This window comes from Mastomys coucha, unplaced genomic scaffold, assembly GCF_008632895.1.
Source record: "Mastomys coucha isolate ucsf_1 unplaced genomic scaffold, UCSF_Mcou_1 pScaffold21, whole genome shotgun sequence".
Lineage (NCBI taxonomy): Eukaryota > Metazoa > Chordata > Mammalia > Rodentia > Muridae > Mastomys > Mastomys coucha.
In genome coordinates, this window is record NW_022196904.1 from 166,168,592 (window position 1) to 166,194,309 (window position 25,718).

At 39.1% G+C, this 25,718-nt stretch overlaps 1 long non-coding RNA gene across 1 annotated transcript in view; it reads right to left on the reverse strand.

Annotated features, from left to right (window-relative positions):
• Nucleotides 1-19,406: 19,406 nt before the first annotated feature.
• The window catches only part of LOC116101155, a 23,778-nt gene continuing 17,466 nt past the window's right edge, over nucleotides 19,407-25,718 (reverse strand). The window contains exon 3 of the long non-coding RNA XR_004122811.1: nucleotides 19,407-20,253. This is a non-coding gene — a long non-coding RNA (uncharacterized LOC116101155). The remainder of the gene's footprint in view (nucleotides 20,254-25,718) is intronic.

Sequence of the window (25,718 nt, forward strand, 5' to 3'; positions counted from 1 at the left end):
TTCACTGAGTTTTGTCTTCTGTTCATCAAGCTAATGTATTCTAATAATTATTTTATTTTTAATTATATACGTGTATGTCTCCATGTAGGTATATGCACATGTGAGTGCAAGTGCCCGTGGACTCCAGATGAAGTCACTGGGTCTTCTGGAGTTGGAGATACAGCTATCTGTCAGCTACCAAATGTTATGGTACTGGAAACTTTCTGGTCCTCTGCAGAAGAAAGAAGAGATCCAAACTGAGTTATCTCTTCATTCCCGATGCCAATAGAAAAAGACTTGTCTCCTATTTATTTTATCTAGTTCAATTCTATCCATCAGAAAAACAAAGAAGCTTTATGTGTATCATTCAGCATTCTAGTGGCCATATTAAAAATGAAATCATCACAATTAATTGTGTGCAATTTAATTATATTTAAAATAATGTCATATGATGCTGGTGGCCAACCCCAGTGGGGTCTTGTTTCTTTTCTTTCCTTTCTTTCTTTCTTCCTTCCTTCCTTTCTTTCTTTCTTTCTTTCTTTCTTTCTTTCTTTTTTTTTTTTTTTTTTTTTTTTTTTGGTTTTGGTTCCTGAGGCAGTGGAGCGGGAAGAGCGTCCATGGAGGGTAACACTTTGTCTTACAATATACTTAGGATTGTTGTATAATAAAAAGTTTACTTATCTAAGTTTAAGTTATCTTGCTACTATAGCTGACCTGCCTTCTGTGATAGGTCTGAGGCCAGAGACTGCAGTTTTTGGAGCTTAGCACCTCTTCTTAAAACAGGAAAGGATTAAGTAAGTATCCTTTGTACTATCTCAGCAGGAACTGGGTCTAACTCAGGACCTCACTTTCAGCCTGCTGGTTGGAAGTTGCAGGAAGAAAAAGGGACACGTAGAAAAGTGATTATAGCATTTATTACTATGTTGTAAACAGTTTCCTATGAAAGCTGCCTAAGGGGAAAAACAGAAAGATCCTAAGTGGGGAAAAGGAAAAATTCTTCTCAGCTTTTCCTTTTTGTCTAAGAAGTGTTCTGTTCAAAAAAGTTCTCCTCAGCTCTCAGTTCCTCTAACTCTTCCTTTTGTTCTCAGCACTTAAAACATCTTTCAGAATACATGATCACTTGTTAAAAAGCTCATCACAAGTTCACACATAAAATCAAATCATAAATTGAAATAGAAGTTTACAACAGAGAATGTTTACATGCATATCCACAAGGAGTAATTATCTGGCTAAACATCACCTGTCACAAACTCCACAGGTTCATAGGAGGTTGAAAATCATAACTAAGTAATTAGTGAAGTTTTGCATAGATTAACCCAGTCAATATTTTACCTTCTGTCCTAACACCTATAATAAATTGTTAGTTCCCTTTTTATGACCTTTGGTTAATAACAACCTCGGGAACGTCCTCTGAGTAGGAGAAAGTCTGGTTACTATCTAAGAGCAATTAACTTGTCTATATAGCATCACTACAAGACAGTACATCTTTGAAGATCAGCAGAGATCTGTTCAAAAGGGGTGGGCTAACACCTAGTGGTTGTTATATGTGTTTACTAATAACAGGAAAAGCATACTAATAGCAAGAATCTTTCCTAAAATGAATTCTTTTAGGCTTTGTCTATAGGAGCAAATCTGTCACAGGTTAATCTGAAGCAGACTATCTCAGGAAGATCACCTACTACTTAATAGCTTGTCTTATTATGGCTCCTGACAATTTGACTATTTTGTTCATACAAAAATATTGAAATATTTGAATTCTTTTGCATAATAGACTTTCAAAATAGGTTGCAAATCTTAAACTGACAGTGTATCTCAATGTGAATAATATACACAGATGCACACATATTATATATATATATGCATATATATATATATATATATATATATATGAAGCTTTTTAAAATAGTAGGTTTGTATTTGGCTTTCCTAGACATCTTTAATATTAGTTATTCCACTCTCCATCTCCTCCTGTGTCTAATTCCCCATCCTTCCCTATCCTTAAACACCCCTTTTCATTATTTTCCCCCTCCTTTTCATGTCACCTGTGTTCTATTTCCTGCTCTCTTAAGATCTCTCATCCACTCCTCACCAATGATCTCTTTTTAGTTTCCTAAAGTCTACAGGTACTACAAAGTCATGAATCTAAAGAGTAAACACCAAAGTTTACATGAATGAGCATATGGCATTTGTCATTCTGTGTCTGGGTTAGTTCACACAGTGTGTTCTCTAGTTTTATCCATAAATTTCATGATTTCATTTTTCTTTACAAATGAATAAAATGTTAGTGTTTACCACATTTTCATTATCCATTCACCAGCTGATGGACAGCTGGCCTATTTTCATACTATTTCATCAGGACCTCAATGAAGAAGGAGGGGCAGATATTTTAATAGTGGGATCCAATCTCCTTTGAGTATATGTCATTGAATGGTATAGTTAGGTTTATATTTGTTTGCTTGTTTGAGGAATTAGCATACTGAATTTCTTAACAGCTGTACCAGTTTTCATTCCCATCAATAATGTATGAGGATCCCCTGTTTCCTACATTTTGACTACATCCATTGTCTTGTTTTCTTAACTTACAGGGGTAATATGAAATCTCAAAGCAGTTTTAATTTGCATTTTCCTGATGGATATTGATGAATACTTTAAAAGATATTTCTTAAACATTTTTTGTTTCTTCTTCTGAGAAATTCCTGCTCTGTTTCATAGTACCACTTTTAAATTGAGTTTTTCACTTGGTGTTCTTTTTTTTTCTTTTTTCTTTTTTGAGTCCATCATTTATTCTAGACGCAATCCTCTGCAAATGTATAGCTGGCACAGATTTCTTCCTATTCTATAGGAATTCACTCAATTAAAAGTTGTTTTGTGTGTATGTGTTTTGTTTTGTTTGTAATAAAGAAGCTTTTTAATTCCATAAAATCCTTTTTTGTTTGTCTTAATTACTTGGTGACCAGAGTCCTATTCTGAAAGTCTTTACCTGAATCTACATCCTGAAGTGTATCCCCTGTTCCTTCTTCTAGAAGTTTCAGGTGTAAGACCCCCAGAGCTGGGGAGACCCTCACTTGAGTCTCGGGATGACACAACCACCCAATAACTCACGAGAGACCGATCTTGCTGCAAACACATGAGGTTTATTTGGGAAAGGCCAGATCTGGGGTTGAGCTTGTAACCTTACAGCCCAGAGGAGTTCGACCCCAAGCATAAGGAGTGAGGGGTATTTAAAGGGAAAAACCACAAATTGGGGGGGGTGAGGGGGTTACCAAGGAAACATAACATAAAACAGTGAAAAATTCTAAAGGGACCCAACCCCTGATTGAGTCAGGGTCATAAGGAAAACATCCTGCACACTCATTATTCACAAGAATGTGGTCTGGTCAATGTTATTAACTTTATAGCTGACCGTTCCCTAGAACCACCCAGATGGCTCATATCCTGCTTTTTGTTCTTAGAACTAGCTGGGGATCTTTGTGGCCAACAGGTTCCTGAAACTGGCCAGCCTGCATTCTGGGCTCATTACAGAGATTTTCCATGCCCTTTTAGGTAAAGGTTATACAGTATGCATTCCTACTAAATGCTCCTTTTTTTCTTAATTCTAAAATTCTCCAACCCTACAAGGTTTAATATTGAGATCTTTTATATCTTTGGATCAAATATTATTTTTTAAAATTAACATTAAATATAATTTAAAACAATTCTCTGTTGCCTAATCACAATCAAAGTGGATGTCATATCAGAGAATGTAGATCTTGAGTATCCTCGTGCTTAGGACATTAGTGTTAGATATTTTTTAAAATATGGAACTAAGAGAAGATAATTAGCTGGATGTGGTGGCACACACCTACATTGAGTAGCCAGAGGCAGGAGGTTCTCTTTGATTTGGAGGCCAGCCTGGTCTACATAGCAAGTTTCAGGACAGTGCTATGTAGAGAGATCCTGCTCAAAGAAAAGTAAAAAAGAAAAAGCAAAGAAAAGAAGATAATTTCTTTGTGTCAAAATGGCTTCCCCACTTCCCAATTAATTTTTAAAATTACACTTACTAAAGTATAAAATCATTTTAAAATGCACACATTTCCTCAGGTTTTCACAAAATCAACACAGGCATCTAAAAAGCATGTGGACCAAGACCAGAGAAGCAAGAGGTTTCCAGGGCCCAACGAGGATGACATTAGCCAAAATATCCCACAAAGGGGAAGATAGAACCCATAAAGACCATATCCAGTGGTTAGGCATGGCCCCCAGTTGAAGGATGGGGCCACCCAACCACCTAAAAAATATTAACTCAGAATTGTTCCTGTCTAAAGGAAATGCAAGGACAAAGAGTGAAGCAGAGACTGAAGGAAAGGCCATCCAAAGACTTTCTCACCTGGGGATCCATCCCATCTTCAGACACCAAACCCAGATACTATTGTTGATTCCAAGAAGTGCTTGCTGACAGGAGCCTGATATGGATGTCTCCTGAGAGACTCTGCTAGAGCCTGACCAATACAGATGTGGATGCTTGCAGCCAATCATTGAACTGAGCATGAGGAATCCAGTGGAAGAGTTAGGGGAAACACTGACCCCCTAGAGCTCCCAGGGATGAAATCACCAACCAAAGAGTACCCATGGGGGGACCCATGGCTCCAGCCACATGTGTAGCAGAAGATGGCCTTATTTGGCATCAACGAGAGGGAGGCCCTTGGTCCTGTGGAAGTCCTGTGAACACCCCAGTGTTACTTTTCAACTTTACTTTTCTTTCATCTGAGTATTTACTTATCTTAGATCTCATTACTTTTTCCTTCAACTACACAGGCGAATATTCTGTTAAACCTATATATCAACTTCTCAATGCCCATTACTAATTAGTATATGTACTATCCTAAAGTTTTTCATTTGAATTACAATGTGGTCTCTTACCAAGCATTCCCCTTATCTTTTATATACACTATAAACACATTCCAATGTCAGAGAACTCCATTTTCTGAATGACTTATGGGTTTACTTTTTGTTGTCTTGTTTTCAGTTCTGTTTTTCATGTTGGTGTTCTCTCTCTCTCTCTTTCTCTCTCTCTCTCTCTTGAATATTCTGCATATAAAATTGGTAGAAGCATGTAAGGCTTGGAAGCTCATGTCTTGCTAAAGAGAGGGCTCAGTTTTACTTGGCAGGTAGATGTGGTGGATATAGTAAACTTCACTAGGGAGTGATTAAACTGTCTAGAGTTGGGTTTCAAGCATGTTGAGGTGTGATTTATTTTTCTTTTCCTTAACTTCTCAACTTCCTTAACTCCTCTACTAGAGTCTTGGGAGTTTCAAAGAAGAGTGTGTAATCCTGAATAAGATCTGAGCTTCTTGATGGACTCTCAGCTCCAACTCCAGCCTAAGAGATTTTACAAATGTCTGCTCAGTTTTCAAATTGTTTAACCTGCTCTTTATGGCTTAGGTTGTAAAAATAATTTTCTTCTTTCACCTTTTTCCTCCTAGAGCACTTGCATGTACAAACCTAGGTTTGCTCCTCAGTACTACAAGGAAAAGCGGTTAAGACAAATTAAAAGCTGAACTGATTGACACACATTTTTATGCTAAAGGATTAAAACTGTCTCCAAGCAATGGTAAGCCAAAGGACAGACAGATCACAGCTTCCTCCTCAAATTAGGGCAATTAACTGCAGTGACAAGGCTGTACCTTTGAGACAGTGTGTTCATCTTGTAGGAACCAGCTGGCCTCCTCAACCATGACAGTGATAACAACCAACCACCTGGCAGAACCACACTGAGATAATAACCAGCCACATAACACTTTGACTAAAACTACTTAATTATTCATACCTTTTCTTCCTCCTCTACTTAACTTTAAGGATTATGTCAGTGTCCTGAAGGTGACTTGGGGTCAGTGTACCCTTTTATCTGTACTTCTCAGTATGACCACATTTAATGAAATCTATTTTGTTTTTTAGACTTTTGCTATTATTCTTTCTAGTTGACTCACAGGGATGGCAGAGCTAAGTTTATTGGGATTCTCAGAGTAGAAGCTTTTTTGCCCTATAACTCTAATATTGCAGCCACTGGGCCACCAAAAGATTTTGCTTGGGTTTGATAGGCTTTTAGATGTTTTCCTTAAATCAGAAAATGTTTTGGTAGAAAAAAAATGTTTCCAGGTCCCCAGTTCACCTCTGAACTTCCTTCTATCTACAAAATGCCAGGCAATCATTGACTTGGTAGTTCACAAATGCTTTTAGTAGAACAAGAAACCAAAAGCCAGTCTCTCCCTCCCTGCTTCAGTTTTCCTAAAGGTCCTCAGTGAAGAGGGTTGATCTGAAACAGGTTAGCAAAGCGTTGCAAGGTGAAATCATTTCTTCATTTTTCTCTACTCTTCCTTGGAGTTTCTTCATATGATCTAACCACTCTGAGCTAGCAACTTCTTAAGAAGCATTTCTCTGTGCCTAGAGTATTTTTGCTTTTGCTTTTCCTTTTTATTTTTATTTTTTTCTGATTCAAAAGCAAGAGGTTTATTTTCTGGCTTGTCAGGGTCAACTTTCAATTAGTCCCTCAAGGTGAGTGACTAGAAGGCAACCCCCCCCCGCCCTTCCCCCTCCCCCAAGGCTGTTACAAGCAGTTTTTACACATTTTGGGGGTACAGGTTACATCAGTAAGGTTACAGTTCAAATTTATTGACCAAGCATATTGACCTTTAAATCTATTGGCTAGCAAGCATGACACACATTTGAACTCAACCAGGGACTTTTCAGAGGGCCAGGTGGCTATCAGTACATTCTGCAGTTTTTCTGAGAATTTTTTTTACTCAAGAATGTTCCCGTGGGTGGAGAATGGAAATTGGCCTAGCCTTGACCACAGGTGGGAGGGGGAAGCTGTAAGGAAGGCATGGGACTGGAAAAGCCCTTAGGGTCCCTCATTCCTCCTTTTTTCTTGTACAAGCTCCAATCCTGGAGCTCAGGGATCTTGGGTAACGAACTCATATTCTTCAGGTCCTGTCATCGGGGTCTAATAGTGTTGGAGCAGGATCATCAGTTGTACTGCTATTATTCTCTTTTTTATGAAGGCTATAAGCTTGTTTAGTATGCAAGGTCCAAAAGTCAACAATAGCAGGAGAACAATTAGGGGACCTAACAAGGTAGATATGAGGGTGCTTAACCAAGAGGGAGGAGTTAAATAAAGACTCGAACCAGCCCTGACTCTGTTCTCTTTCTCTCTTCCACTTGGCTAACTCTTCTCTGACCTTGACAATTGAATCCTTAACTACTCCAGAATGGTCTCCAGTTTGTGCTTCACGATATTTTACACCCCCAAGTAGCACAGAAAAAGTGGTTGTGCACCCCCACTGATGGGCCTGCTGCTGGCTTCTCCCATTTTTGGGGGCACATATATATGGGGGTTTCTTGTAGGACACTCCTCAACTTTGGGTGTCCACACCCTACACCCCACCCCTCCAAGGCTGCTTCTGGGACACAGTTTAGATTCACAAGTCCCTTGTCCCCACATTCTGGTAATCCTTTCCCCCTGTGTCTCTAGTGTGGGGATATCCCAGGAGTCAAGGTGCATAGCTAACACAGAGATCAAAGACAAGGTGAGGGCCCCAGGTATAAGGTGGATGTTCCTCTGTAGTGGACTAGGCTACATCCTCAGTGGCTGAGAGTACTTGCCAAGTCACTTTGTTAGGGTTTAGGGGGTGCCGAGGCTTAGTGTTGGAAGGAAGACATACATAGCCATCTCATGGTTTCTCTGCCCTTGCAGAAGGGTGGGTGATCTTGAGCTTGAGGGGGTTGCTCAGGTGTCTGGCTTCTATCCAGTTGGTGTCAGGTGCAGGGGCTGGTCTGACATGAGTTATGTGAACCCAGTCAATTACCCCATCCACTTTAAAGGTGGTCAGGGTGGTCAACAACACCAGGAATGACCCTTTTCACTTTGCTTACAAGTTTTCAGCATGATGCCTCTTAACATATACCTAGTCTCTAACTTGGTATTCATGTGGAATCTCTGGGGTACCTGCATTATACAGGGCACTAAGTTTAGGCTACAATTCCTGATGGCTGATCTGGAAAGTTTGCAATCAAGCCATAAGATCCTTGTCAGACTGAAAAATCACTCTGAGGGGTGGGTCAAGAGCCCGGGTCAAGGAAGTGTGTGTGTGGGGTCCCATACAAGATCTTGAAGGGAGTTAGAATGTAATAATATCGGGTATTTCTGGCCCTAAACAACACCATGGGAAGGAGAACTACCCAGTCTGTACCAGTCTCTAAGGACAATTTGGTTAAGGTCACCTTCAGGGTCTGATTTAGCCTTTCTACCTGCCCTGAACTTTGGAGATGGTATGCACAATGGAGTTTCCAATCTGTCCCCAGAAACTTATCCACTGCCCAGCTTATTTGAGAAAAAAAAGGCTGGGCCATTATCTGAGCTGATGGTTTTAGGCATACCAAATGGAGGAAGTATTTCCTCTAGTATCTTCCTCATGACCACCTATGTAGTTTCTCTGTTGGTGGGGGTAGGCTTCTACCCACCCATAAAAAGTATCTACAAAGTCTAGGAGGTACTTATTATACCCATATTTTCCTGGTCAACTTCCCAAAGTACTCCAGGACGATCACCCCTTAGCCTTTTTCCTGATGGTGTCTTAATGGGATAGGCGTTTACCTTCTGACAGGCTTCACAATTTCTCTCTACCAGGTCTGCTAGTTTTCCTAGATTTAAAATAACCATACCTGACCCCTTGATCATCTGTTCTAGTTTTCTACTACCAAGGTGGGTATATCTGTGCATTTGTGTAAGCTGTCCAAGGGCCTGATATTCTGGTAGGATAGCTTTTTCACTCCAATGTCTTCCAGGGTTCACTTTTGTCCAAATAGTGAGTAGGACACCCTTTAATCAGCTTAAGCTCATAATTAGTATACCCAGGTGGTGGCCAGCCATTTCTCAAGTTCTAATCTGGGCTCTCTTCTTCTGGGTGGTGGTTTGTCAAGAGGGATAGTCTTTATTTCTTTTATTGGTTCTTATTATTAGGCTGGAGGATGAATACAAATTGTTTGAGACCAAAACCCAAAAGACAGGCTATTGCTTGGTGGCTGGAAAAGTTTCCTCTTGCTTGGGCTGAAACAACTGGGCTAGGACATGCATGTCTCCAGGCACCTGTATATGTGGAGCTTAAGACCCAGGCTGATCCCATCTTAGTGCTCTAGTACCTGATATCATGGGGAGCCACGAGAAGGTATTAAGCCTCACATTGACAGGCTGCTACAGGTGGGGGTCCTGTGCAAGTTCTGCTCTGCTTGGAACACACACCCCTGTTGCCTGTAAAGAAGCCTGGTACTCAGGACTTTTGCCCTGTGCAAAATCTGAGAGACGGGAGCAGCTTCTTGGTTGATGGCCAATGGAAGGCTGGAGCTCTGGTGATTTAGCAGGTATGCCTTCCAGACTGTGCACGCGCATGGGGCCATTTATCAACAACAGGGACTCCTAACCTCGGAAGGCAAGATCATCAAGAACAAACCAGAGATAGTTGCCCTACTACACGTCCTGTTTAAATCCGCAAAAGTGAGTATAATCCATTGCCCTGGGCACTGGAAGGGTGAGAACCACATAGCTAGTGGGAACCGCCTGGCAGACTATGTGGCAAAGGAAGTAGCCTAGAGTAGTTTTCTCTTCATTCACTCCCCTTGCCTTGAAAACATATTTTTAGTTTGAAAATCAAAAGTGAAAATCAGCCTCTCAAAGGAGATGTCCTGCTCCCCAGACTCTTTCACTGACTCATTTTTTATTTACTTAGTCGTCTACACACTTATCACAATTGAATTAAATCATTATGTAACTAGGAGTTTAATTTTTTCCCAGTTTATTAGTTCCCTAAGGTGTAACAAATGCTTATAAGCTTAGTGACTGAGGATAGCAGATTTATCCTCTTATGGTTCTGAAGTCAGAAATCTGTCTTACTGGGATAACACCAAGGTGCTGACAGAGTGTGCTCCTCCCAGGCCAAGTCAACATTCACTCTTTTGACCTTTCTAGCTTCTGCAGGCCACCTGCCTCCTTTGGCTTCTCACCCTTCCTTCCATCACCCAAGGTTTACTCTTCTATTTTTACGTCTTCTGTCTTTTCTTCTAAGGATCCTTGGGCTCTCTCAGATAACTCAGGACTCTCCTGATCTGAGTAGCAATAATTTAATTACATCTGAAAAGAACCTTTTCCCATTTAAAACAATTTTCATTAATTCAGGAAATGAAGATGTGAGCATCTTCAGGGGGAGAGACATTATTCAGCCTATCATGGACATGTAAATAAATGCCAGAGGGCTTGGATTCTTTCTTTATATTGTCTCTCTAGTGTGCAGTCTGCAGTAGGTACTTGAGTAGTTGCAAAATGAGCTCTTATTGTCTGTCAATGAGACTCTCTGTTCACATTGCCACAAACCAAGCACTTCAGCAGATCAGGCATTGAGCCAGAAATTCAGTTATGCTTCCTTTTATATCATGAGAGCCATTTTGTAAGTGAAGAAACTGAGGCCCAGAGAAAATATAGGACACTTCCACAAGTTTATATAACCACTCCAATGAATTGTTAGAACTTAGGTGAAGTAATATCTCAGTTCAAGGCCTTTGTCTTTCATTGTTTCAGGTCACCAAACTGAATGGTTGGCATGACAGACCTTCTATCATGGGTGTTTGTCTCATATACTCTAAGGGATGCATTATTATTTGAACCTAGAACTCATTGATGGTATTTTCAAAAGAATATTGGGTTATATATAATTTAAATGTCAGAACGGACAGGATTTATTTCTGGTCCTTTCTGTTTGCAAGTTTTTAAATATGTAAGACTGTAGTTCTGATTTGAGAAAGCTTTTACCAAAATAACTAGAAGTAGCTAATCCTTCCTGTCAAATGGTGTTCTTTAAGCCGAAGTGTCCCTGATGTGTTGAATCTGTAAAAACTAAAACGCATCTTTGCAAAGACCTGCAAAGCATCCCTGAGCAACAGATGGCAGGAGCCTCAGTCACTACCCTTATCTTGTAGGAATAGTGACAACGTGCCATCTGCCTGCCTGACAGCCATAACTCAGTGTGAGTTACCTTTTGTATTTCTACTTATTTGGTCAAGAACAAATAAAAATCCCCCTCTGTCACCCACAGGGAAAAGGGGTGTGCCAAAACAACCCTTCACAATTTTATTTTAGAAATTTCAACTAAAAAGAGAATATTTCCCTAACTATAAGACCACCACATTTTTGTAGCTTAGATCTAGAATATCTCCTAACGGTCAGTTTCATAATTCCAGTTTTGGTCTCATCGTGTGGTATTGGTAGGTGGAGGGCTCTTTAAGATGTGGGGCAAAGTAGAGGCTTTCAAGTCAATTAGATGTGATCTTCAGGGGTAGTAGGACTCCAGCATTTTACTCCCCTCCTTCATCAGTTTTTATCTTTGTGGTAATTTTGTCACCATAGCAAGAAAAATAACTTATATTAACTGATCCACACATGCTCATGATGAAGAACATTAAGTACAATTCAGTTGCAAATCCCAGAAATAATGTTGGTTGATGATATTCTGGTGAATATATTTCTGAACATTTTTGTTTAAATATAGAATCACACCCAGATGTGAGTCTTATAAAAATCTGATATTATTCTTCATAGTGAGTTTAAAACCCAATTTTTAACCTAATATCTTGCCACTGTCTTTCTGAGTCAGTTTTTGTAGATCTATTTAAATGGCAATACTATGATTTCTTTATCTTTTCATTCAATTTGTAAAAATTTAACTATTTTTTATATATATGGATGTTTGTCTTACATGTCTGTTTTTCTACTGAGTGCATACCTGGTGCCCACAGAGGTCAGAAGTGGGCACTAAATGCCTTGGAGCTGGAGTTTTGGATGGTTGTGAACTGACATGTTTGCTAGGAATCTAATGTGAGTCTTCTGCAAGAACAAGTACTCTTAGCTGCTGAGCCCTCTCTCCAAATCCTAGTCTTTCATTTTTGAGAGACTTTAGCCTTTTTTACTATATTATGTTACAAACATCAGAACCTATCTCTACACATGAGTATCTGCCTATAAAAATCAAGAAATATCATTTTTTACAAATAATATAGACATATATAATTAAGATTGGCATTCATTGCTCCTGAGCCAACAAAGTTGGAGTAGATGGTTGTAATTGGGCATTGAATAAGCCATCAAAAGATCAATGCAGTTTACTAAAATTAAATAACCATGGTGATGTATAGCAAACACGTATATAGCTTTTTTTCTGGTGTTCAAGGTTTAGATATACCATGTCATAGAAAAAAAAATGTCTAAATTTTGAAGAAAGGTTGGCAAATACATTTTGCTTAGTGTAACTGAGTGATTCTGGGACATATAAGAATAGTTGTTTAGGGTTACAACAGAGAGGTGAGAAATTCCCATAATGGGCCTGGGGTGTGGGATAAGGAGGGGTTGATTTGTATTGTAAAAGCATGCCCAGAGACATAGAAGAAAATCAGTGTGGAGTCACAGAAGTTAAGAGAAAATAATGTAGCTTTGGCTGTAATGATTGCAGAACTCCTTACTCTTCAGCAATAAATGAAAGGGAAGAGAGAAGACACTCTTGAGATGCTGGATGATGATAAAGAGGAGGAAAGTTAAACTCTGGCTGCAGGGTGTTTTCACTGGGGAGGATTCCGTTTTCTCATATTGTTCACGTGTTTTATTTTTGTTGTTGTTGTTGGTGGTGGTGGTGATGTTGTTTCTGTTTTTAAGAAAGGAGACTTAATGTTTGAAGACAGTTGTAACACATACATATAAATAAAATAAATTAAAAAAAAATAGAAAGGATACTTAAGCATGTTTAGAAGTTGAAGGAAGTGGTACACTGGAAGAGGAAAGAAGTTGACTGAGAAAGATCTCAGTCATTCACATGGAATTCCTAAAAAGGGCTATGGGACAATTTGCTTTCTATTGATGTGATAAAATACTTAAGACAATCAATCATAAGGACAAATTATCATTTTGGTCTGTAATGTAGCCTGTCTTTCTTATACCTTTTGTGTTCTTTTTTCTTCCACCCTTTCAAGCCCCTACCACTAGATAGGAAAGAAAAAAAATGATAGAGGTAAAGGGGGCAACATTGTCATCAGACTCCTTCCTACTGATTATGGCCGTGGAGTTCCTTGGTGCAAGTTTGATCTTCTCTGTCAGGATATCTAATTTCTTCTTCTTGTTTCTTCTTTGCTCATGGCTATTTAAGAAACCACAACCAACAACAGCCAAACAACAACCCAGGCAACCTCTTGGGGCCCTACCAAAAAATTGAGGCCCTCTGAAAAATTTCCAGAATTTTAAACAACACACAATCACAGAAACAATCTGCAGCTGGCAAAACCGCACCTCTGCTAGAGCATGGGGCAAATCATCGTCAGTTCCTCCAGACAATCTGAAGCAATCCTATATCCCATACCTGGGATTAAAATAAAACCACTTCTTATAATATTTCTGTTTTGTTTAAAAAAAAAAAACTCAAATTCTCACAGTGCTATATCATTTCAATGCACAGTCTCTTGACCCTATTGCATTGGGCCTTTGGCAAGGCTGAGCTTTGTAGATGGGAGCACAGGTCAGAGGAAAACTGCTTACCTCACAGGAAGCACAAAGAATTCACTTTCATAACAAAGCCTCATTTCAAATTCATTAGGCTGTGAACCAATGAATGGATTACTCAGTCAGAGTTCAGAGCCATTAAGATCCAGTAACTTTCCAAAGGTTCCATCTGTAAACAACATTTCACTGGATGCCAAACCTTCAACACATGTATTTTGGGGACGTTTCCTAAGGATAAGATAAAGAAAATAGTTCTGGCATGCAGGAGTTTATTAACAGAGGTTTTGATTGCTAGTTTGCTTTCTAAGTGAAATAAGAAATGCAAGCATGTAAGCATCTTTAGGAAAATAAAAGAAAGATGGAGGAGTAATAAAGAGCACTCCGGGGTGACAGGAAAGTACAGAATGTCAATTTGAAGATGGGCATCACAATTTTTTAGTGAAACCAATAATATCTACCATGTACCATTTGTTGTCTATTATTTTTCTTGTAAGGATTAGTTTTGGGAATGTGGCTTTGAAGAAAGTAGCTCAATTTATTGAGGGCTAGATATTTTGTCAGAAAGGAATAATAAAATGAATAAAAGACTTTAGGATATCGGTAAGAGCTTTATTAAAATGATTGAAAGATGGCTCAAGGCTGGACAACCAGTTCAGTGGGTAGAGTGTTTCTCTAACATGCATGACGGGCATGGTGATAAACAACTATATTCTAGAACTTGGGGAGTAGAAGTAGGTGGACCGGAAATCTACTGCTGGCTACAGAGCAATTTCAAAGCCAGTCTGGGGTACATGAAAACTTGTTTCAAAAACACCAAGAGGGAAGGGTAGATAACTGACTAAAAGTTGAATGAGAAGGAAAATAAATTATGGTGATAAGTTGGGAGAAATAAGATGTATCCATAGGCCAAAGGTTACAAAACAACTGAAATGGGAATAGTCAATAAAGTGAAGGTGTACAAATGATAAATGATTGAATATAAAATAACTTCTTCTATAATAACAAGGTTGCAGAGTCAGAAGACTGAATAGCTGAGGTTTGAGAAAAGGTCTTGGAAATGAGATAAAAGGGCCAGAGGTTTGCATAGATGATTATTAGGTGGGTGCCGCAGGCCAGCCGATCTGAGCCTTCCTCAACCTGTGGGAGAAACAGGGGTCCTAGTCAGGTCGACAAGGTGTAGGTGAAGAATGACAAACAGAGCTGACACAAGGGTGTGTTGAATTTGAATGTATTTGTACAAGGTGGAATTCAGGGTTAAATACCGTACAGAAAGCAGGGCAGATGACAAGAGTCACATAGGCAGGTGGGGGTTACAGCAAGGGATGCAAGACTGAGGTCACGTAGGCAAGTGACCTCCACACCAAGGTCAGCAGGATCTAGTAGGTAGGTGTGAAGCAGGAGGAAGAGGAGTGGAGCCCTCCCTGTTGAGGCATTTTGGTATTCCTATGCTAATTATCTGGTTCTGCTGGAGGCAATGACTAGGAGGTTCTAGCTAATGTCCTTGAGTGGAAGCCCTTCATTACTTGCTAGTATGTAAAACATTTCTAACTATTGTGAACTATTTATTGCCCTAAGGAATGTGCTTGACCTCTGTTGCTAGCTCTGGCAAGGCAGATTCCTTGAGAGAAATTCCAAGTTATGGACAGCTTGGTATTAAACTAGGATAGGTTGGTAACATTGTGTTGGCCAGGAAACAATGCCCAATCTTAGCCATTTATGAATCATTTCTTGGGGTACCTTTATGCCTAATTATGAGGGCGTGTTGACGATTGGAAAGACTAATCTGGAACATGCCTGAGTTAGGAGATACCAGCAACTGTCTGAATATCCAGGAGGCACAGAACTCCTTTTGGATCCTTATTGCCTCTTATCCTTAATCAGGCTTTTATCCCCGATATTTCGGATGTGATTGGAGTAGACAAGTGTGCGTGGCAGGTGGTTAGTATAGTAGATCAATTCTCTGAAGGTCTTGGTTTGGCAAAGAGGAGCCTTACCCAGATTCATGCTGTTATAGATCATGCAACTTTATGGGGATTCAATTCTTACAAGGGAAATGCTCAAATGCTATACTTAGTAAAATTTGTTCAACACAGAGATAGAACCATTTTACTCATGTTATAGAATTGTGATTTGAAAGAAAAAAATATATTGTTGTTGATCTGAAGGAGGCAGTGTGGTATCAGAAACAGTTGAGTCTGAATGGAGTTTGGATTGCGCTTGAATAATGATGACATTTGGTAATTTAACTTACCTTTTTAAGCCTGAGTTTTCAATAGACTAAAGTGTGATTTCTAGTGCCTACTTTATAGAGTTGCTGTTAGCATGAAAGCAGATAAAGGACTCTCCCTAGCAGGTAGTCTATCACTCTGTAATTTCTTTCCCCATGATGATCAGTGTCCAGTGAAATACCAGGTTGTAGGTAAAGGGCTTGGGTGCTGCCCTACTGAGTTTAGATAGAAAAATCATTTTCTGAATGCTAATTTTGTGCAAAACCACAAGGAAATAAATAGCTTTCTAAGAAGGCATGCTTTATCCCCCAAACTCCTTTAGAAATATGGAAATCTAATTCCATTCTCTGATGATTACAATTTAGTCTCTGGAGGTAATTATAGCTAATTGTGATCTTATTATAAATAACTTTACATAGATGGATGCAGCTAAACAATGCTGCTGATCACCTGAAGGCTACAACATGCTGAGAGATGAGAAAAAGTAGGCCAGAGTCCTTTATTGAATATGGATTAGTGAGTGAAAGCCAGGATTGTCACAACCTGACTCAAAGGTGTATGTTTTTTCTTGCTCAAATTAGGCTACAGAGATTAGTGATGATCCTAATTAAGAAGTACAAGATAGGGCTGGAGAGATGGCTCAGCCATTAAAGGCTAGGCTCTCAACCAAAAATATAAGAAGTATATTTGCCCTTTTAGCCTAAATTTCCCCATATACAGGAGATGGGACTTATTAATTGAACCCCTAGCTGAGGAGCTATGGCTGACTGATGGCTGTAGGGGAGAGGGAGGAGAGGGAGGGGGAGAGTCTGTGTTCATCAGTGTTGAGGCCCTGGTAGATTGCCCACATTCCAGTGGATGGTCCCACTTTCACAAATTGGACTCACTTGGTTTGAAAAATAGTGCATGAGGTTGGGAGGGAAAAGTGATGGTGGGAAATGGTATGGGAGGAGTTAGAGATGAGGGAGGTGGCTTTAATCCAAACTATATTACATGCACATATAGACTTCTCAATGAAATATTGAGAAATGAAAGCTAAAAAAAAATTAGCTTTAGTAGTTAGCAAAGCTTGTATGCTTTATTGAATATTTATTCTGTAGCTAAGGTCTTTCCAAGCCATGATTAAGCCTTGTAATTGATAATGCTCAATCTCCACAAGAGGAAGCTGAAGCTGGGAGGGATGATGGTACATGTCTAGAGCAGAGGCAGCATGTCTTTAAAGCCTGTGTCTGCATCCTGTATCATGTCATCTCTAGGAAGAACTCCTGAAACCATAGATTCTGAACTTTTCTAAAAGGAACATGACCAATACCAATCCTTACAAGACTGCATTAGTTAATAATCTATAGGGAAACAGAGTATAAAAGATATATATTTAATAGAATGATACTTATTCTAAGTTATTAGCTATACAACTAAATAATAAATATTTAAATAAACAAACAAATAAAAGCCTCATTTAAAGGGTTCTCCAAGAAGGCACTAATATAATTTTCTATTTTAGTAGGCAGCAAAGCCCTCTAAATGGCTAATCATAAGTTATATGGGATAGATAATGCTATAACTGTCCAAGAGCAAACAATCCATAATTCACAGCAAACAATGTTCTATTATAAAAATCCATCCTTTGATAGTTACTTTGAAAGGATACTACTTGAGGGATGGGAAGCATTCCTTTAGTGTATCTTCTGCAATAACAATAGTATTAATAAAATTGCAAATGCCAATTTCAAACTGTCTGAAAACTCAATTGCAAATTATATTTAGGAAATTCTGTTCCTCTTTCTATAGATATTTGCAGGAAAATACACTGAAAGAAGTATTATCAACTTTTAGTATTTTAGGTATTGTAGAGATCTTAATAGCTTTACTGATATCACTTTCATCTAGTAATGGTGTTGAGCTAATATAGTGCACAAGAGTGATGATAATAAGAATGTTTATGGTCTGCTGCTCTGTCATGTGTATGTTCTGAGTGTACTGCATCTTTTTGTTGCTTTGCTTGTCTGTTTGAGGCATGTTCTTTCTTTGTAGCTCAGTCTGGTCTAGAACTCAAAATCCTCCTATCTCAGCCTTTCAAAATGCTGGAATTTTCACGGTGTGCCTCCATATGCAGGTCTCCTGTGCTATTTGTTTAAGTACTAGGAAGAAGGTCTCTTTCTCCTTTCTTCCTTTTCCTCCTTTTGAGACAGTCTCACACTGTACCTCAGATTTGCCAGAAATTCTCTGTGTAGTGCAGGCTAGCCTCTCAAAAAGAGTGGCAATCTTCTTCCCTTGGCTAAGTCCTGGGATATCCAGTGTGCGCCACTACACTTGATCTTTTGTGTTGTTGAAGCATTAAGAATATGTTCTTCCACTGCTGATCTTTCTTTTGAGAATGGAGGTGAGGCTGACTTGAACTCATCAAGTAGCCCAGGTTTGCTTCTCAAGCTAGTAGCAACCCTACCTCCGCTTCTAAGTACTGGATTGTAGATGTTTAGCCATTCCTGACATTTCTCTGGGTTGTAGGATCTGAACTCCAGCCACCTTGCTTGTACAGTAAATGCCTTAATGCAGAGCTCTTTCCCACACTCTACTTCTTCCAGTTTTGACAAGCTATTTTTGCTCTCCTTCAGAATTTAAAAGACTGAAGTGGACCAGCAACTAAGGACTGGGAAGATTTGGAGGAATTTTAAATGCATCTGGTCTGCAGGGAACTTACTAGGACTTGTCATGTGAAATAAAGCATAGTAACAATAGCTGTAATTTGATGGACATTCCTAAGCTGTAGAATCTGGGGCTTCATTTGCTTTGTTGCCCTTTTTCTTATATCCCATTAAAATGTCAGCTTTCTGAAGGCAGGGTCTGCTTTTTCTTGTCATGTATGGATTTCTAGACCCTGGAGGCACATAGAGTGCTCAGGGAATCTTCAAAACTGATGAATGAAGCAGCTCAGTTAGATAGCTTTTTACTTTTGATATGTTAATACAGTCTTAGCAGATGAAACCATATGGTTTTAAGCATGATCTTAAAAGAGAGAATATAAATTTTAGAGTTGGACAGATCTAAATTCTATCACACACTGGCTATTTATTCACAATGTGAACAAAATCACTTCACTTTGATGTTACGATTTTTCTATTCTGATCCTGAAATGATTACAAAAAGCTGCAGATAACCCATTCTAGCTGTGAGCAGAAAGGTCAAATAGAGTGTAAAACAAACAACCCAAGGACAGATTACAATAAAATCATGACAAGCTGTCATCTCAAGACCCAGAGACAAAGGGAGGAATAATCCCCACCACCTCTCTTGCATCAGTACCTGTGTGGATGGAAGAAAACACCCAGATACTGGCAGACATAAAAACAGGGTACTGCAAAACATTGCAGAGGGGCCAGAGGGTAAAGCACAGTGGTAGAGAGCTTACCTTGTGGACCAAACCCCTAGATCCATCCCCAGCAACACAAATAGTAGTGACCAAACACTCCAAAATGATATGCAAATAGCTGCTGAACCGAGGAATATTGCACAGTCTTGTGCCAGATAGATATAGAAGATGGACAATAGTTCAGAATTAACTTTGCATATCACTTTTTCTGATATATTGTTTTCTACTGATACCTTAACAGATTACCCCACACTGCGTGTTTGGAAACAGCACACATTTATTATTTTACAGTTTGTTACCTTAAGAGTCAACACAATCTCTCTAGGTGAAAGACATTCATAGGGCGTCTTCCTTCTTTGGAGGCTCTGGAGAACCCACTCCCTCACTTTTCACAACCTCCATTCAGGGTCCTCTTCCTTTCCAATGCCATATCAGGAGTTTCAGTTTTCCTAATCCTACACCATCGCCCCATTCGTACTTCCTCTTCTGCTGCCAAATCTCCCCTGACTTCTCCCTAGACTCTTAAGTCTCTTGGTGTTTGTAATGGTTCTACTTGGACAATCTATAATAATCTTTTCACTATCCCAAATGTGAACACATTGTAAGAATGCATTATATATATTTGTGTATATTTACACACCAATATATATACAACCTTCTGAGTCTGTTTTCATTGTTTGTGTGTACCACTCTGCATTGAAAAATCAGTAAGGAGGCTTGTCCTTGGAGGAGTTCATTCTCCTTATCCCAGCAGTCCGTGGTTGCCTGCAGTTCCTTGTCTAGAGGTGGAACCCTGAAAAAAATTCCCCCTCCCGTGTTAACATGGTATTGCCATTATTCCAGTCTCATTTATGGAGGCATCTCTATGACACATCGTTTCTCAGTAGATTTCTTTGTATTCTGGTTCTAACAGTCTTTCTTCTGTCTCTTGCATGACGCTCCCTGAGCCATAGATGTGGGAGCTGTGATACAGATGTGTTCACCGAGGCTTGGCCTTCCCCCATCTGTTGAGCTCTGTGTTATTACTAGTCCTTTTCGGTGATCGTCCCCGTTTGTTGTAAAGAGGCTTCTCGGAGAAGTGGTAGAAGTCGAGAGGCAATAGCTCTACTCATCTGTGGCATAAAGACAAAATTTAGAACATAGTAAGGAACTGTGCGGGATAGCAGAGTGGAAGGATTAGATTCTGTTCTAAGGTCCACGATCTCACTAGCCAAAGGAAGCTACCTCCATTTCTAATACCATGTGGAATTTCTGTCTTGTTGATGGGCCTTAAGTCCTATTAGACAGCTGTTGGTTGCCACTGGCATGTGAGAGCCAAGTATTGCACCTTTATGTATGTGTTTCCATACTGGTAATTGTCACGATTCATAGATATTGCCCTTGTGTGGGGCTGCTTAATTCTCTCCTTCCCTTAACAGCTTGAATAGTATTTTCTAAAACCATGGAGGCTAGATTGCAGAAAAGGAACTTTCATGTCTGATCCAACTCTAATCACCCACGGCCTATGTCCTAAGTGTTTGGCATATTCAGAAATAGGGACCCACCCTCAACACTTAAAAGGGGCAAGCAAGGGCTATATAGATAACATTAGTTGTTTTGGGTGTCACTTGGACTACCCTGTCCAACTGTCCTGAAGGAAGTGTCTCATGCTTGGTAGTGGTGCTATTGTCAGTCTGTGATTGTTGTGGGGGGGGGACCTGTCAGTTCAAGTGATTTAACTTCCTTAGATACATACTTACAAGTGCTATTATATGTATATAATAAATATTATTATATGTATATAATATACAATTAAATGTCTTGTTTATAATTTTAGGTGAATTAAATAAAAAATAAACCTTTTCCTTAAGGTTTTTTATCAAATTCCCTTGGGGTTATTTAGCTCCCATTCCTTCTCCTTTGTATAGACCTCCCTCTCTCCTCCCCAGTCGGAGCCTGTCACCATTATTCTGTTTATCAATTCATATCTCTTGTATCCCGCCATTCTTGCCCCAAGCCTCTTCTACCTAAGATCCCTTTACTCTCCTGGTTTCTATGGTTGTTCAATGTTGAATACATCTAAGGAACTAGAGCTAGGAACAAGAGAGGAATGAAAGTAAATGGTATTTCTTTCTGGGTCTGGGTTACCTCACATATTTTTTTTCTAGGTTCACCCATTCACCTGAAATTTCAGTTTTCATTACAGCTGAATAGCATTCTGTACTATACATGTACCAGATGTTCATTATCCATTCATCTGTTGAAAGAAATTTACATTTACATTTGTATTGTTCCCATTTTCTGGGTATCATGGACAGTTCTGCTATGAATGTTGCAGAGTCCTGTTTTATAAACATGGAGTAATGTTCATATAACTCCAGAGATTAGAATGTAGATATTTGGTAGGGAAACCTATTTAACTTTTTCTTCCTGCTGCTGTGATAAAAGTACTCTGATAAAAGCAATTTGAGGGAGAAGGTTTATTTTGGCTCATAGTTGCAGGTTACAGCCTAGCACAGCAAGGAAGTCTCAGTAGCAGGATTTTGAGAGAGCCAATCAGTCACACAGCATCCAGAGTTAGAAAGTAGAGAGCATCAAATACTGTGCTCAGCTTTCTTTCTCCTACGTGCCAAACACACTGAAGATGGCTCGCCCACCTCAATTAACCTAATTAAGAAACTCTCTTAGAATGCCCCCCCTTTTCTGAAGAGAAACAAAGGATCAGATGGAGGAAGGGAAGGTAGGGGGAAAGGACTCAAGGAAGGGAGGGGAAACTTGGGTCAGGATGTAAAGTTAATTAAGTAAAAAAAGAATAAATGAATAAGTGAATAAATAAATAATAATAATCAAACAAATAAGCATATATAATAACCCCTCATTTGAGACTTTCCAGGTAATTCTGGATTCTGTCATATCAACATTACTGACTGTCATAAGGGATTTACATAATTATCTGAAAACCATTTCCAAACCCAATGTAGGGTCAGGTGTTCTTCTAGTGACTATCTGTAAATAATACCCTCATGTCTTTTTTAAATTAATTAACTAATCAATCCATCAATTAATTAACATCCCATATGCTACCCCCTATCTCTCCCTCTTTGACAGAGTTCCTCCTCTCTCCCACTCCTCTATGCCTTTGAGAAGGTGGGGCCTCCTGGGTATTCCCTCCATCCTGGTACATCAAGTCTCTTCATGGTTAGGTGCACCCAATTTCACAAAGGCCAGACAAGCCCTGTTGGGGAATGGATTCCACAGTCATGCTATACCTTTAAGAATAGCCCACTCTCCGGTTGTTGGAGGACCCACATGAAGACTGAGCAGTATGTCTGCTACATATGTGTTGGGAGCCTCAGTCTAGCCAATGTATGCTCTTTGGTTGGTGGCTTAGTCTCAGAGCTCCTAAGAGTCCAGGTTAGTTGACTCTGTTGGTCTCCCTGTGGAGTTCATAGATTTGAACAGAAGAGAAAAATCTCCCACCACATAATAATCAAAATACTAAATGTACAGCTAAAGAAAGAATATTAAAAGCTTCTAGAAAAAAGGCCATGTAACATATAAAGGCAAACCTATTAGAATTACACCTGACTTCTCAACAGAGACTCTATATCTGGACAGATGTCTTGAAGACCCTATCTAAGAGACCACAGGTGTCATCCCAGACTACTATACTCAGAAAAACTCTCAATCACCTTAGATGGAGAAACCAAGATGTTCCATGACAAAACCAAATTTAAATACTATCTTTCTACTAATTCATCCCTACAGAGTATTCTAGAAGGAAAATTCCAACACAAGGAGGATAACTATACCCAAGGAAACACAAGAAATTAATTATCTCACAGAAAAACCAAAAGAAGAGAATTATACATATTCAATAACACCTCAGATGTCAAAATAACAGGAACTAAAATCATTGGTCACTAATATCTCTCAACATCAATGAATTAAATTCCTCAATAAAAAGACACAGGCTAACAGAGTGGATATGTAATCAGGACCCATCATTCTGCTGCGTACAAGAAACATACCTCAGCAACGAAGATAAATCCTATCTCAAAGTAAAGGGCTGGAAAAAGGTTTTCCAAACAAAAGACCCCAGAAACAAGCTACAGTAGCCATTCTAATAGCTAAAAAAAATAGACTTTCAACCGAAATCAACAGTAATCTAAAGGGATAGGGAGGGACACTTCATATTAATCAAAGGAAAAATCTACCAAAATAACATCTCAATTCTGAACATCTATCCCCTATATGCAAGAGCACCCACATTCATAAAAGGAACTTTACTAAAGCTCCAATCACACATTAAACCCTGATAATAATAGTGAGAGTTCTTCAATACCCCACTCTTACCAATGAATAGGTGATAGAAACAGAAACTAAACAGAGAAATAATGAAACTAACAGAAGTTATGAACCAAATGGATCTAACAGATTATCTACAGAACCTTTCACCCCAAAACCAAAAGAATATACCTTCTTTTCAGCACCTCATGGAATCTTCTCCAAAATTGGCCATAATTAGGTACAAAGTAAGCCTCAACAGATACAAGAAGATTGAAATAATCCCTTGCAATTTATCAGATCACCATGGATGACGGTTGGACTTGAACAGCAACAGAAACAACAGAAAGCCCATAAACTCATGGAAACATCTACTCAATGATATCCTCATGTCTTAGTGACTTGTTCCCCCAGTGGATAAAAGATGATACTACTTAAAAGACAAGCTATTGCTCCTGTGTTCTCAGTCTGGGATGATGCTGGTCAACTTAACTATAATTAGAGCCATATTGTTATCTTGAGTTTTTAAATAGCCATATCAAAACAAACTAAAAGGAAAGAGATATAATAAGGTTAAAACCTATATTTTATGTAATACAGTATGTTAAAAATATCATTTCAAATACTATTTAGTCACTATACAAAGTATTAATGAGGTATTCTGCAAAGATTTTACTTGGCTGAAATCTTTATAGTTTCACATACAGCATTTTTCCATGAGGATGGCCACAGCTCTAAAAGCTCAGTAATCGCATGTGGTTGGTGGCTACATCTTTGGACAATGGAAATCTAGCTTACTGCCTGGCATGGCAACACTCTGTAGTTTGTGTAACAATATATTAAGTGAATTAAAGGAGAGCCAGCAAGAGAACTCACTCCCAGAGGGGAAGAGTGCCAGTATGTATACATGCCCATGGCTTAAGCTCCATTAGATTTTGCATAAAAATCAGAAGCAAAACCTAACATCTCCTGAACAAATCTATTTCAGTTTCTAGTTTGGCAATCTTAACCATTTGGATTAGGCACAGTTAGTTTCCTGTAAGGAGGGTGCATGCACCACAATAAACATTTACAGGAGCCTTTTTCAGGACTCCTGTGAGTAGGAGGCAATTAACTTGTGAGGAAAAATACACCATATTTTCAAACATTTCCAAAGGTTTGCTTCAGCTTTCTTGTCTAGTTCCTTTCTAATATTATTTTTAAACTGCAATTTCAAAACTGACTGTGCTAACCTTGGCATCCTTGATCACTTTGAAGTCAGGCAAAAGTCTGAACACAAAGCTTTACTTTTCAGTCTTGTGGCAGGAAAATAAGCCCATGTCCCTCCTACAGGAAGACCCCAACCTCTGAGCACTGGAGAGGGATCTCCCAAACAAAGGCAGCTGGCTGGTGTCCAGAGATTTCTCAAGATTGTCTTAGGCTTGTTTTTATTTTTGTCTTCTGGTTCCTTTTCCACAAGGCACCACAACCTTCGTAACATTTCCTCACAAACATTGCTCATGCAAAGCTGTTTGAATTAGGCTTACAAACAGAGCAGTGTGATCAGGCAGGGCACTGAACTATAATCGGAACCAAATTGCTCTTCCTCCTGTCAGTAGATGGACTATAGAAGGAAGAAAATTATATATTCACATTTTCTTGTATTGCTTCTTTATTGTATATGTACTCAACAGATAGGCAGAGGACCAGGTATGGATTCAGTTTCTAAATGGTATCAAATAAATGGGGTCTTTCCTACTCAGACTTGCACTGGAATCATGGGATGAAACTACCACTAGGGATTGCTCCTTCAGTAGGACATGTATATATCAAGTTTACATGGAATGAACCCCACACACTTCCAATAGAGTTCATTATAAAGGAGAAGAGAAAGAAAAATGCTCTAAGATTTTAAGTTGTAGGATTTTATATCACCAAAATTAAAACAAGTCTATGGTAAACTGGGCTTGTCCTAGAAGATAAATACCAATTATGTGTTTCCCAGAGTGAGTCCCATTGTCTGGTTACAGCTGAAGGCAGAGAAGGCTGCTAAAACTGGGACAGCCCCTGCTAAGTCATTAAGAAAGTGGATTACTTTCAGTAGTTAGCAGCTTCCTTTGCTTCCCTTTAGGTTCCCTGCAAAGTTCAATTTGCCCCAGCATCCTTTGACACACTGTACTTACAGAACACAAAAGAATTCCATTCATGTGAGCCATTGAAAAGAGAGAGACAAAGGGATGTCTTCATTGTACTACCACTGGACCAAAGCAAGATTCAGATCTAAAATCACTTATCATGATGATGATACAGGACATTAAGAAAGACATAAATA